General features: G+C 39.0%; 1 protein-coding gene across 2 annotated transcripts in view; it reads left to right on the top strand.

Moving 5' to 3' along the window:
• GPC6 (glypican 6) overlaps positions 1–15623 on the top strand; it is a 1189310-nt gene that overhangs the window by 109416 nt on the left and 1064271 nt on the right. The window lies entirely within an intron of this gene.

Raw genomic sequence — 15623 nt, 5'->3', positions numbered from 1 at the left:
ATATATATCAAGGATATTTTCAAAAATCTATCCTGTTTTAAATACTAATTAGTTTCAGAAAAATTGATTTTGCTTTCTACACAAACTCTAGAGTGTCTTATTCATTAAACAGATTGGTTCCTTCTCTGAAGGCTACACTAAGTGTCTAGGATAAAAAATGTATAATGCCCTAGAAATGTATCTAAGATCATTATTTTAGGATAAATTCTATGTATGACTAATTTGCCAGGCAGACTCTGTATACTGATGTTTCTGATCTGGAAATATGCCAACGTTTAAATTTTTCAAAGGAAAGTGTTTATAAAGTTTCAGTTAAATACTATGCAATACATCAGTCTTCTAAGAATACTTGCATAAGTACTAAAGTAGTTTCTTTGCTTTGTACAGAAAAATATTTTAAATCAAGTGACCTTTATTTCTTTCTAATCTAAAATAACGTTCCTTATATCAAACACTTGTTTTAGTTTTTTCCCTTATGCTAATATATTGCAAGTATTTTTATGCTACGTGAACTCAAGCTAATATAAAATGAGTTTTAATTAGTAAATCAAATTCATTAGATAAATGAAAGCCATTAAATAAATATATAACATGTCAGGTATTGGTTTAAATGTGAACAGATAAAAAATGCTGACTTCATTGAAATTTTTAATGTTATGGTGTTTTTACTTAATTTTAAGGAAAAAAATTAATTTTAACAACAACCTTATGAGGTAGTATTTATTCTAATTGACTGCTTTACAGATGAGATACACAGAGTCTAATGAATTAGAGCATAATTTATAATGTAAGTGTTTTCATATTTGGTTTTAAAAGAAAAGAAACCTCTAATATCTTGATATCTCTCACTGACTAAGTATTTTTGGTTAAAGTTTCTAAACAAGTGCAGGAACATGCATGTTCATAGCAGCACAGTTCATACTAGCCAAAAGGTGAAAACAACCCAGATATACATCAGTGGATGAAAGGCTAAACCAACAGTGATATATTCATTCAATGGAATATTATTTGGCTGTACAAAAGGGTGGAGTACTGATACATACTAAAATGTGGATGCACCTTGAAAACATTATGCTAAGTGAAAGAAGACAGACACAAAAGGTCACATGTTCTATGATTCCAATTATATGAACTATGTAGAGTAATAAGTAAATCCATAGAGACAGAAAGAAGATTGGTAGAGTTGCTAAAGGTTGTGGGGAGGGGAAATGGGTAGTAATCTCTTAATGAACATGAGATTTCCTTTGGGATGATGAAAGTATTTTGAAACTAGACAGATGTACTGGATACAAAACATGTGAATGTACTAAATGTTACTGAATTTTCCACTTTAAAATGCTTAATTTCACGTTATCTGAATTTCACCTCAAATTATTTTAGAAAACAGTGGGTGTGGCAGTATTCCAATAAAATTTTACTTGCAAGCAATTTGTTTTTAAAATAGAGCACTGTGCACTTAATAAGTTAATAATGCAGTATGGAGTCTGTAGGGTCACAAAGAGTCAAACATGACTGAAGCAACTTAGTATGCAGCACACATGGGGATTATTTAAGGTTATTTAGATTATAATAATTTATAATTTCTTAAACAAAGTCCCTACCTAACCCTAACCGTAATATTTTGAACAACTGAAATATTATTTGGCTTAGTGAATTCTAGCAATTTACCTTTTGCAGACTTTTTTGGCCAGAATTGAATTTGTTGACTTTAAAGCTTTTGAGAAGTCTCCCAGTTGGAGGTTCACAGTGTATATTCCTATACATTTGCTTGCTATTGTGAATTTAATCCTTCTTGGTACTGAGCCAACTTCTTTGCATGAATTATCTAATTTATTCCTGAAAGCAGCCTTATGAAGTATACTGTTTTACCTAGTTAATAGCTGAGGAAAGCAAGGTTAATATTTGATTGATCTGCATTGATCCCAAAACTTGTTCTATAACCATTAAACTAGCTTTTCTCTAATCCAGTACATCCCATAAAGATGAATTAGTCTCAATAGAGTCAGTGTTGCTACTCTAGCACTGAAAGAAGCCAAGTGAAAAATAAGATGTTTCTTCACGGGGGCAAAGTATTTGTTACTGAGTTTGCTGAAGGAGCCATACTGAAGTTAATTCAGTGGCATGTTTTCTTGGACTATGTTAAAGTCTTTTTATATTGTAATTAAAACATTAAATATACAAGGGAGATGGACAGAAATGGTAGAACATAGTACTTGAGACTATCTTTTAAAATTTACCTGCTTACACTGTATTCAAAAGTATGTTCTTTTATTCACTACATATTTACAGAGTCCTAATACACTGAATAGGCTTCCCAGTTGGCACTAGTGGTAAAGAACCTGCCTGCCAACACAAGAGACTAAGCAATGAGGGTTTGATCCTTAGGTCGGGAAGATGCCCTGGAAGAGGGCATGGCAGCCAACTCCAGTATTCTTGCCTGGAGAATCCCATGGACAGAGGAGCCTGGCAGGCTACAGTTCATGGGGTCACAAAGAGTCAGACACAACTGCGTGGCTAAGCAGAGCAGTACATGATAAAGAAATATTTACTACACTATTAGGTAGTGATGAGAAAACTAAAACAAGGTCAGATCTGGAAAACATATGTATATATTACATATCTGTGCTGCTTGCCAAGCTTTAGACAGTATGCTTAGAGTAGAGCTTGTTGAGAGGAGACTGGCCAGAGGCATGAAGAAAGTGACCGAAGAGTTCATGGGGTTGCCTGGAGAAAGCACATTTCTGACAGAGGGAATATCACATTCAAATGGCCTGAGGTAGGAGCGTGCTTGGCATTTTTAACAGACTGACATTTGAATGGCATTTTGTCTGCGTTGGAGTGAGGAATGGAAAGATGTACCTTTCTAGAGCTAAGCAGGTGCCAGATTTTACAAAACCTGCAGGCCTGATAGGACCTTACGATTTTATTCTAAGTGATATAGCACGCTTTCAGAGTGTTTGAGCAGGAGAGCCTCTTAATGAGATTTACATCATAAATGTGATTGCTCTGATTGTTGCATGGATAGCCAGAGATGGAATAAAGAAAACAGTTAGGAAGATCTTGAAGTTGTCTCCAGCAGTATCAACATCATTTGGGACCTCCCTAGAAATGAAGGTTCTCAGGTACCATCCTAGACCTACTACTGCAGTGTATCCCCAGGTGAATCTCAAACTTTCAAGCTTGAGAAGAACTGATTTGGACAAGAAATGAGGCTGGCTTGAGATAAGGTTGTCCAGGCAAAGGTGTTATCCAGCGGTAGGATACTGGGTATATTTTAAAATAGTGCTGATTATATGTGGCTGTGAGATAAGAGAAGGGTGAACCGTGTGCCTTGTATTGCAAAAAAGAAAACAGAGTGTCAGAGATTTCTTGGAGGGATTGGAAATCAAGCATGTAGGTGGAGGTGCCTTTAGATATACAAAGAAGAGGTTGGACATGTGCACCTGAAGAGTAGAGACTGGGGCTAGAAATTGGGAAGCTATCAGCATAGAGATGGTGTATAAATACATTAGACTAGAAAAGATCACCCTGAGAATGAGTAGCTGGAGAAGAGGGTGTCGTAGGGCTGAGGTCTGCAACAGTCCTACCCTGGGCTCAGGAAGGAGAGAAATAGCCAAAAACCAACATTTAACAGTGGATCCCGGGTGAAGCTATAGGATGATAATCAGGAACATTTGGCGACTTGGTGCTCCTAGCATCAGATAAAGACACCATCAGAAACTTATGAGCTGCTCATGAAGTCATTGGTTTACTCATTTATTTTCCCCATTACACTCTAAGCCCTTCAAAACAGTGTCAGAATAATGTCTAGCATTGGAAAGGTGTTAAAAATAAGCCACTGGATAAATGAAGAAGGATCGCCTGCTTTATGTTAGTACATTACTTGGCATTTTTAGGACTCCCAGATTTATGTGATTCCGAATCTCGTCAGGCTCTGGGTCATCTGGTTTTTTGCACATGATTACTCACCTAAGTGCTCTCCGTAACTTGGGTGGAAACCTTTGCTATTATGTTTAATGTCCCCTGCCAGTTTCACTGCTTTAGCATTCCCCCTTTGCTGTTTGGATGTAAATATTCACAATCCTCCCTTTTCTTGCAGCACTTTCTTATCTGTCTCTGACAAAATTCACATACATTTTTACAAAGAAGGAATATTTTATACCCTAATAGTTTTTAGTCACAAAGGTATGTTACTTGATAGATAATCTGAAGAGCAAAAAGCGGAACTCTTGATGTTTTGCAAACAACTGATTTGGGAAATCACATTTACTATATGGTGATCTATTTTTCTAAGAACCAGACAAGAACTTAGAAGCAAGACTCATAAGTCAAACTGTAGGCTTTTATTTGAAGTATATTTGCTTTGATCATTAGAAGATCACCTGGAGAAGGGAAAGGCTACCCACTCCAGTATTCTGGCCGGAAGAATTCCAAGGACTGTATAGTCCATGGGGTTGCAAAGAGTTGGACATGACTGAGTGACTTTCACTTCACTTTCACTTCCTTCCCAGAGGTTTAGGCTTAAGGTCCAAGGTCTGACACATGTGGTTACAGGGATCATGGAATGGCAGGGTGGGAGGGGACTGTGATTAGGAATATAGGATGATATAGGAGTTCATCACTGAGTAGTCAAAGAACTGGAACAATTAGATTTTGTCATTATTAGCTTCAGTTCAGTTCAGTTCAGTCACTCAGTCGTGTCCGACTCTTTGCGACCCCATGAATCGCAGCACGCCAGGCCTCCCTGTCCATCATCAACTCCCGGAGTTTACTTAAACTCATGCCCATCGAGAGGTGGTGCCATCCAGGCATCTCAACCTCTGTCGTCCCCTTCTCCTGCCCCCAATCCCTCCCAGCATCAGGGTCTTTTCCAATGAGTCAACTCTTCGCATGAGGTGGCCCAAGTACTGGAATTTCAGCTTCAGCGTCAGTCCTTCCAGTGAACACCCAGGGCTCATCTCCTTTAGGATGGACTGGTTGGATCTCCCTGCAGTCCAAGGGACTCTCAAGAGTCTTCTCCAACACCACACTTCAAAAGCATCAATTTTTCGGCGCTCAGCTTTCTTCACAGTCCAACTCTCATATCCATACATGACCACTGGAAAAACCGTAGCCTTGACTAGACAGACATTTGTTGGCCAAGTAATATCTCTGCTTTTTAATATGCTATCTAGGTTGGTCATAACTTTCCTTCCAAGGAGTAAGCGTCTTTTAATTTCATGGCTTCAATCAGTTTAATATCATGTAAAAGGCAAGTCACAATCAAGTGCTCTTTTTGGTGGGATTTAAAATAGAAGAATATATTCCAGCATGTACTCTGTATTAAATGGCCAAGCTTGATTTAGAATAAAGAGTTTAAATATATTTGCTCTCATACCACTCACACTGGTTCTGGTTCCCTGAATGTGTGCTTAATCGCTTCGGTCGTGTCTGACTCTTTGTGACCCTTTGATCTGTAGCCCACCAGGCCCCTCTGCTCATGGGATTCTCCAGGCAAGAATAATGGAGTGGGTTGCTGTGCCCTCCAACAGGAGATCTTCCGGACCCAGGGATCGAATCTGTGTCTCCTACATCTCCTGCATTGGCAGGCAGGCTCTTTACCACTAGAAAGCCTCACTGGGAAGAAGGCTGCACTGACATTTCTGTGTCCGGCTGTTGGTGTGTGTGTGGAAATTTGGTAAAGAGTAAGAGGACCTGAGAGGGGAACCTTAAGAGGCAAGTGGGAACTTTCAGGACAGAGGGGAACCCAAGAACAACTTAATCCCTTTCTGGTTTTTATCAATTAAAACATTAATAATAACAGTTATATTTAACAAATTCAAAGAAACAATTGTTGATCATACAGTTGTTTGCAGTTGTGGATGACATAGGAGCTGTAAAGAACTGTTCATCGTAAACCCTGATCTCAGGCTGATTACAGGAAGTAGGAGTGATTGGTTGTCTTCCAAAAATAAGCAACTGGTATTTATATCTTGATAAATAGTAATCTTCTTCTTGCATTTTTTCTTTCCCCTTTCTTTTCTCCTTCGCAGTTTGAGTTGGCATAAACACTTAATATCATGTAAAACTTGTAAAACATGTAAAGTTTGTAAATGTAAAACATTAAAACAAGTTTACATGTGAAACATGTAAAACTTATTGTTCTCAGGATGAAAGCATTTCCAGGGGATATACAGCCATTTTCAGCAGAATGATGTGACTGTTACTTAGAAAGAAATGATGTGGGTGGCCATACTAAGGCAATAGGGCAGGAACATACATGACACAAGGTGAAATATGATGTGACATAAACAGAGTGATAGACTCAAGGAAGGGCTGCCATGTTAATTTGGGCAAGTGAGGGAGAGGCAGTCTTTGGATTAGTCTCAAAAGATAAATAGGGTGAGCATGCAGGTGACTGTCCGATGAGCAGTGAACTGACAACAGGAGATATGGTACCTGGGATGTGAGCAGGAGACAAGGGTGTCACTGGAAGTCAGTTTAAGGTGGAGTTTTTCTTCACTCCAGGGACTGGCTTGTTAGAAAGTCTTTGAGCAGAGAAGTGATGTAATTAGAACTATAGTCTAAGAAGATAAATGGGGAAGAATTTACAGAATGGAGTCTGGTAAGAAAGTTTGAAACAGAAAGATAGTGGTATTGGTCTAGTCTGGAAGTGGTGAGGTCCTGAGTGGTAGGGGGCTGATGGAGGTTATTGAGTGGGATGAAAATAGAAAGGACATGGTCGGCGGGGGGGATGGATGTATAGAAATATTGGGAAGAAGAATATTGAGATGTGAAAAATAGGACTGAGTAGTGTTTGGGGTACAGGTCAACCCCAGGGAAGGGTTCTGGGACAGTGGTACAGAATATAGGGAACTGAGAAAATGAGTGTCTTACGTAGAACTAAGGATGCCGTGAGCAAGAGTTGGTGTGAAGAGGAGGGAAGTGAATGTCATTCTGCATGTGTTCCTGAAGCAGGTACAGGTGGACATGCCCTACAGCCAGCTGCAAAGATAGGCCTGGACTTGGGAGAAGTGCAGAGAGGGATTTGGTCCTTATTTGTTGCAAGGTAGTGAATGAAACTGGATGATATAGTAGCATCCTTTTAGGTAATTTATATGATTAATGTTCCAGTTCATTAAAAGAAAGCTCAGATTTTAACTAAGCAATATACAGAAATACAGCACATTTCCTTTTGTCTCCAGTAGGGCAAGGATTCAAGATAATTTCCTTGAATGAGGTTTGTTGCAAGAACTCTGTTGAAAACAGCTTTGCGACTCTAAAGGCAGACTCTTCTGTAAGTGTGAATCATGATCCAGTGAAGAAGGCATTTGCCTTTCAGGCATGGCACGCGTTTGATTTCCAAGGGCAAGGCTTTCTCATTTGATTGCCAACCTCCCTAATTAGGAGGCCTTGAAGATCATTGCCTCAAGGTTGTTCAAGCTGAAAAAGCATTCACAAGCACAAACATATTTTATGTCCAGTCAAAGTCGCTCTAGTTGACTGAACGCCGTTAGTTATCATAGAGACTTACCCGGGAGCTCCAGGCAAACACTGCCAGCAGCATTGGTATTCAGGACAAAGACAGCCATCAGTGTAAATTCTTGTCTACTATGCAAGGTGTATCTTTTGATCTTTTCAGAAAGAGCTAGAAAATTGGATGGTATTTGCAGGAGCCTTTCAGCTGAGAAATGTCAATAATGTAATCGTGTTGAGACCAGTACATGGAATTGACTCGTCGGGAGATGGATACAGGTGCAAGGATGAAATGTATATCTGATTATTATATAGAACTGAGTTTGGGCGGGAGATCCAGGGTCACCAGGCTATGGCAGGAAGCGCTATTAGGAGAATGTGATGAATCCTCTAAGCAGATTGCTGTTTTTATAAAACAGAAAGAAATAAGAAAGTAAATTTCTCCCTCCTATTTGCATGTGTAGCCTATAACCCTGTTTCTTCCATTTGGAGGATAATGTGGTGGCTAGAAAACTCTCTTTCCCTCAAAGAGAGTGAATCACCTTGACTGTGTACTGAATTTTTGCAAGTGGAACAAGTAGGGGTTTTACATTGCTCTTCGGTGGTTTGTGGATGCTGTGGGTTGTGTCTGCCTACATTGAAAGCTGTATGCAAAATAGACAGCAGCAGTAAATAAACCTGTTCAGTTTTGTAATTGCATCAATGTGCTTTTTATTTTACTTCTCCCCCCTCTCTATTAAGTCCTTTGGAATGATAATGAAATGTGTTTCTCATTACTCGCTATTGAATTATCTGTGAATAGAAAGGAGATAAAAAATAATCCAGAGAATTCTAACAACATCAGTTTGTTTCATGCTTGACTCTGTCTCTATCGACAGATAATGGTTTTGGCACCACAGTATTCTCTGGACAAAATGAGTATTTTATCTTAAAAATGTAAGGAGTTCTATAATTGAACACCACAGTGATTTGACTCACACTAGAATTTGAATTTACATATGTTAATGTAATCTGACAATCTCTGAGATCTTACTCACGTATATCTTGGAAGATCTAGGAGCTGACTATTGGAAGAGACCTGTGAGTGGTTTTTTCAAGGGACACTGGGCACCAGTAAACCTTCTCCTTCCTAGAAAGGCGTCTGTGATTACAAGCCTCATGGTAATCGTGAACATTTATTGTGTTAACAGTGTACCTGAGATTGCTGTCAATGCTTCTTTGCATTTTCTCATGTGGCCTTTACAAAACTATGAGACAGTCAATATTATCATCCCTTTTTTTTTTTTCTTTAATGCCTGAGAAAAGTGAGACAGAGAGAAGTTCAGAAGATCCCACAGATTTTAAGTAGTGGCAGCATGGCTCTGGAGCCTGCACAGAACTCACCTCAAAGCAGTTAATAACGATTTGAGCCACTAATTTTGTCATGTAGGAATATGCAGTCATCATCCAATACACATTTATTGAGGTCCTAACACTAATTGATCTGTTTTTTTCTTAAAAGAGAGAACATTTTAGAAGGTGGATCCCTTCTGTTGTTTCTATGACTTCTGGGAAAATAAATTTAACTGTTTATTCATTTTATATCATATGGCCTCAGCAAGTGTGAAGACTTCCTAAGAGCAGAAGTTTTTATTTTTCTAGTTGTTTCTGCCCATCCCTGTGGTTTTCAGTGCATTACCAGGTAACAGATGCTGAATCAGTCCCAGTGTTTTAATTGTGAAGACGCAGTTGGTTGATTGTAACACTGTGGATAAAGTAAAGTTAGATATATGTCTTTGTGTGTATGTGTACATCGACATATGGGTGTGCATTTTAATAAAAATATATTAAAAAATACTTGAGTGCACAAGCTGCAATAATAGGCTACATATGAAAATGGTATCACTAAGCCTGGGGTTTAAATAACATTAAGTATATTTTGAAGTGCTTAAAAAATCTGGAGCATGTTTCCGAAGTATTGGAGACGTGAATTCAAAAGTTGATTGCTCATGTGAGTAAACAGTTCATGATAACGCCATGGGTCTGAGAAGAGGTTATCTGGTTTACCTGGAGGAAGGTCGGGTGAGCTGAGGACGACACCCAGAGAGCACGTGGGTCTCTCTACTGTATGTCATTGTGTTCAATGCAGAATAGATGCTGGACATTTTGAACACTTGATTTCTTTATGTCTGTGTTTTACTGTCGTGAGTAAATGGTAGGTAATTGGGTAAGAAAAACATTTTAAAACTTTAAACATGTTGTTGGAAGAGAAACCATCAAAATGCAAGCTATTCTCCTTCCCCAGCTCCTGGATTAAACGTAGACATTTTAAACTACTTACCCCGAGTTACTGGGAGTAAAGAAAATTTTTTCAAGGAGAAATTTAGAATCACTGTTGTACAGAAAGTCGTTTTCTCCTTGAGAGAGCCTGAGAAGGAACATCATTCCAGAAGCTACTGTTTCCAGTTTAAAAACATCAGAACAGGATAAAGAGTGTCTCCTACTGAGAAGAAAGTGGAGACCAGAGGCTTACTGAAACCTCAGAGTGAAAACCACTTAGAGAATCAGTTTAGTCAAGCCTAAGGGTGTGGTGGGAATTTGGAGACTGGATGGGAACATAGACCCTCTACTCCATGTCAATCCTAAAGGAAATCAGTCCTTAATATTCATTGGAAGGACGGATGCTGAAGCTCCAATACTTTGGCCACCTGATGCGAAGAACTGACTCATTGGAAAAGACCCTGATGCTGGGGAAGGTTGAGGGCAGGAGGAGAAGTGGACGACAGAGAATGAGATGGTTGGATGGCATCACCGACTCGATAGGCATGAGTTTGAGCAAGCTCTGGGAGTTGGTGATGGACAGGGAAACCTGGTGTGCTGCAGTCCATGGGGTTGCAAAGGGTCATACACAACTGAGTGACTGAACTGAACTGAGCTGACTCCATGTAACCATAGTGGTGGGTGAAAAAACAAAAATGGAGTCAGGGGTGCAATATAGAACATGGCTCTTAGGGATCTATAGCCTGAGAGTGGGTTTGTGAGTGCATGAGAAAAGCACACCTGCCTCAAAGCAGACATGCAGAGCACCGCAGAATGACAGGGCAATCATCATAGCCCTGTGTCAGTACATTTGAGGACAGGAGTGTGTATAAAATAACATAATGGATTTACAAAGTATGAGACTACTGTTGTGCAGTGTATGTATGTGTGCCTGAATAAAAATGGAACCCCTCCACATTAGATATGCAGGAAAATTGAATCGTTTGTTTTCTGTAATTGATATTAATCTCCTCTTGATAGAGATGATGGAAATGGGATGGAAGTTTTTTGAATCGATGTATTCACATTGTATCAATCTCCTCCAAAATACCTTTTTTATTTCCAAGCACTTTCTACCAGATAATTATCCAGTAAGTTCATAGTTTTACATCCTATAGTAGTTTCTCCTCTGTCTCTTCCCTTCCATACACAGGGGAGGACCTAGGGGTCTCTGTGGTAGTGGATGTGGAGGTCCTTTGATTATGTCTTACCCAAGGTGGGGTTAGTGCTCTGGTGCTGGGTTGTGAATGCTGCATCTACTGTGGAGGGTTTGATCTCATCGTATCCTCTGAAACCTTGCTTGTGTTTTTCTTAAAATCTGCAAATCGGGTCCCTGTCTTGCTGACCTGGTCACACAGATTCCCTCTGAAGTCTGGCTGTGATCTATATTTGCTCATCAACTCAGGTGGCCCATCCTTTAACCCTAGGCTTCAATGCCCTTGGTTCCCACCAGCATTCAGACCTCAGACCTCATGGGCCCTCCCTTGCTGCTTGCTTGAACTTCTGAAACTTTCCTGCCATGCATGGGCCAGAGGAGCCGGGAGAAGTTTTCCTCCTAGAGTTCTAAACATGGAAAATGTTCAAAAGTACATGGCTTCTGTCTGTTCCCACCCCATCTCCAAGGTATTAGGCCAAAGTGAAAAAGATTCTGGCAGCCTGATTCTCCTACCTTTTTCTCTAATTCCTTCCCACAAGCTCCTGTTACAAAAAGCATTTCCTGCTGTGAAGACTTGGCCTCTGACATAGAAACCTCATCCAAGGAAATACACATCATATCATAGATATTCATGAGCTCCAGATCAGACTTAGGTTGTGGGACAACAGGAGATTAAATATATTTTTTCTTTTCTTAACTTTTTTGAGAATATTTTCCAAACCTTCTACCGTGAACAGGTGCTGCATATATTAAGAAAATAAAAAATAGTATTTAAAAGTTCCACAGAACATAACTGAAAAAAAGTGTTCATTTCTCTGCTTATAGAAGTACCGCTTCTTCTACTGTGAAATGTAAGACCATGCAAATGCTAATAGACTGAGATGGATGAAACATACAGGACCAGCAGTACTGGTTGAGCAGAAAACCTTGGACATTGAAAATCCAACTTCAGTAAGTGTCCAAGGAGTGCACAGCCTCTAGGTCACTGTTCTTTCAGAGATGTTGCCCATCGAAGCAGACAGTCTCCTCTGGTAGAATTCTAAGAGAAGACAAAGATCACTCACTTGGAGGAGTGTCTCTGAATGTTGTGTCTACTCTCCATTGTTTTCTTCCACCTAGAGAATCATTGTTGTTGTTCAATTGCTCATTCATGTCCCACTCTTTGTGACCCCGTGGACCGCAGAACACCAGGCTTCCCTGTCCTTCACCATCTCCTGGAGTTTGTTCAAACTCATGTCCATTGAGTCAGTGATGCCATCCAACCACCTCATCCTCTGTCATCCCCTTCTCCTCCTGCCTTCAGTCTTTCCTAGCATCAGAGTCTTTTTCAATGACTCGACTCTATGCATCAGGTGGCCAAGGTATTGGAGCTTTAGCTTCAGCATCAGTCCTTCCAATGAATATTCAGGGAGAATCATACCATGTCTCATGGATTAGTAGTGATAGAAGAGCCTTGTTTTTGTTAGAAATAAGGTGACTTTCACAACTATTTGGGGGATGCAGTCGGGGTGGTATTTGTGGGGATTAGTTAATTCTGTAACATCTCTGCTAATTCCCTTCTACAAACCACTTTGAATAAATAATCAAAGAGAACCTCATGGGCTTGCTATGTCAATTTACTGGATACCTCCAGCTCTTCTGTACTGCAGGTTACCTCTGCTTAGCTCTTCTGGGGGAGAAATTCTGGAGCTGCCAGTGTTTAAGTAGTATGTTTTGGTTCTTCTCAACCAACCCTTTTGCTTTTAAGTTTCCAAATGTTGGATCCAGTATACTATCTGCATGGATATTTGTGCCATGGAAGATGTATTACCTGTGGCTGGATCTCTTTGATCAGCAAGAGCTATAAACCCAACAACAGGGAGAGTAGAAGGACGGAAGAAAGCATTTCTGACTGCATCAGGACCAAATAATGTCACGAGAAAGGTTCTAAAATGTGTTAAATATTGTCGGAATGGTTTTACCAGAAAACTGTATGATGGAGTTCCCCTGTGCGTACTGTTGGGTACTTAATAAATTCCAAGTAAATAGGGGTAGAGTTGGATTGACTAAACTGAGAGGTATTAGAAATTTGGAAGTGACTTTATCAATGTATAGCCATTCCCTTCTCCAGGGTATCTTCCTGAACCAGGGATCGAACCTGGGTCTCCTGCATTGCAGGCAGATTCTTAACTGCCTGAACCACTAGGGAAGCCCTACTTTATCAAGAGGGTGTGCAGTTTGCAGTCTTATGAAGAAGGGATTTTTCTAATATTCTAACTTACTTTACTAATCTTTAGGAAGCAACCATGGTACATTTTATCTTAAATAAATATTTCTCAAGGGAGTACTCAAGTGGCTATTAAAATTTTAAGCGCCCTGCATCTTTTTAAATAAATGCTTTTGCTTAGCAAGTACAAATGCAAGTCTCTAAGATTCCCTCGCCCCACTGACTTCTGACTAAAAGAGCAAGTATTCATTTTTAGGTGAAAAGAGAGGTCAGGACAGTTAGAAGTCTAAGTAATACTGATGAATGGCTATTTCCTAAATGGCTGAAAAATTTATTAGCATCTCTACTGAGACATTTCACAAGTACTAAATGATGTCAGTGGGTTTTGTGCCTTAGTAAATATCACTAATAAAGTTGCCAAAGAGATAACTCTTGTTGAATGAAGAAAAAATAATTTTTGTCTTAATCACCATGTGCAGAAATTAGAATGGAAAGATCAAGTTCATGGAGAATTTATGTCATAGAGTAGTGAGAAAAAAAACCATGATGCATGGTAAGTCAGTAATTTTTTTAAAAAACACTAAAGCAATCTTAATGGTTCCACATTTCATGAAGGAAATACTATATTAATAAAACTGCTATTCAGGGTTAATTATTGGTGCTACACATTGCTGTGATATGACATTTAGTAATGTTTTTCCCCTTTTTTTATTCCATTAGCCAGTGATATGATAGTAAACACTATGAATTAAGTGAATCTTGTTTGAAATAAAAGAAGTACGTGTTCCTGAAATTTAAAACAACTTCCTGTATCTCACTTCTCCTTATAGTGGGATCAGGTGCATACAGTGAGGTCAATGACAAGCTCGTCTGTGGTTAACTCTCATTTCTGACCTTATTAATAAACCCTAGACCATCACATTTGACATCCTGCAGCACGTCTTCCTTAGGAGGACTTCCTAGAGTCTCCTGAAGTTCAGGCTTTCAAAGGTGAACTTGTCATTTCTCTTCCACTCTCTTTGATGTCCTTCCTTGATACTTATCAGGAAATAAATTCTTGGGACTGTCTAATCTCTGTTACTGGCAACAGAATTCCCCTGGATCATTCCTTCCCGTGCCTGGTCATGTGTCAAGTTCTATTGATCTGGCTTTGCAGATCCTCTGTCTAATCCTCAATCCCTCATTTCCAAGCCCAGTCTCATTACTTCAATGCTAGTAGTCAAGTATTTTGACTTTAAAAATCAACAACAATACTTTACACACAAGTATGATGATACAGGGAACTGTTATGTTATAGTATGAATACTCTCATCTTAAAGTACATGTACATGTATGTGTTTTAATGAAACATAAACTCTAAATTTTAGAGAAACCCTTAACCTAATTATTTTATGAGAACAACTGTGTTTTTTACTTGGCAATGAAGTAGTGATCTCTGTTAATGAACAAATGACTATGGGTGATTGCTTCTGATTTCTTCACCTGGCAGATTCTAACAATTTTTTTCCCCCTGGACAAAGCTGATACTATATACATATGATAATAGAGAGACTGAATGGCTCTTCTCCTGATTCATTTAGTTCCAGGGAAAAATATGATTCTATATATAATAAAGACTTAGTATGATGTGTAAAATATAGATGGAACATATTATTTATACTTTATCTTCTATCTTCAAGATTTTAGTGTCATGGCAGTATTTTACAAGCTCAGACTAGGGTTCTGAATCAGGGGACAAGGCAAAAAAACAATCTAAGTTGTGGAGTGAGAGATAACACTATATATCTCTTGTCAAATCGACAACCTGATTTGTCTGCAGCAAAACACAATCTGTGGTTGTGTGGATCCCCTGGTGAGTATGCATCTTTCATGCCTCAGTTTTTCTTTAGATCACCATTTAGTTAAAGCTTTGTAGTTACAGAATTCTGTAAATTCTATCCTACCTAGAAAACCTATCCTATTCTAGGAAACCCTACCAGGGTTTTTATAACCTGGAAAGCCCCCAACAAGAAACAGAGAAATACTTGAAAGCAAGTAGAAGTGCTAGACAGCACATTTGGATATGTTGTCACTTGGTGTTAGCAAAACAAAACACAATCAAGTAAACCTGATGGAGTAGCATGTCATCAACAATGACATTTCCAAACCTGATGTTACAGATAGGGGTTTTATTAGTTAATTAAATGTGTGCAAATTACATGCACTGTTGTGGATAATGTAGAAGAGGGCATGCATGCTTCATTGAAGCTCAATTTCCTTTTTAGAAATTATCACTGAATTAAATCACTTAACTTTCTAAAATCAGCCACCTGTGTTTCCCCAGTCTTTTTATTCTATATTCCTGTGCATTTTTCACTAAAAAGTTTAATTTGTTTACTGCTCAGTAAGTCTTATAATATTTTGGTGGGAAATGTTAGGGGAAAAAATTCTGATTCAAACAGAGCAGAATGCCAGTGATCTGTAATCCATGTATTTGAGTGGGTTTGAGATATAGCAGGGACACTGAAA

Source organism: Odocoileus virginianus, chromosome 8 (assembly GCF_023699985.2).
Source record: "Odocoileus virginianus isolate 20LAN1187 ecotype Illinois chromosome 8, Ovbor_1.2, whole genome shotgun sequence".
Classification (NCBI taxonomy): domain Eukaryota; kingdom Metazoa; phylum Chordata; class Mammalia; order Artiodactyla; family Cervidae; genus Odocoileus; species Odocoileus virginianus.
The sequence above is the reverse complement of the archived record's forward strand: the minus strand, read 5'-3'. Positions and strand labels throughout refer to the sequence as shown.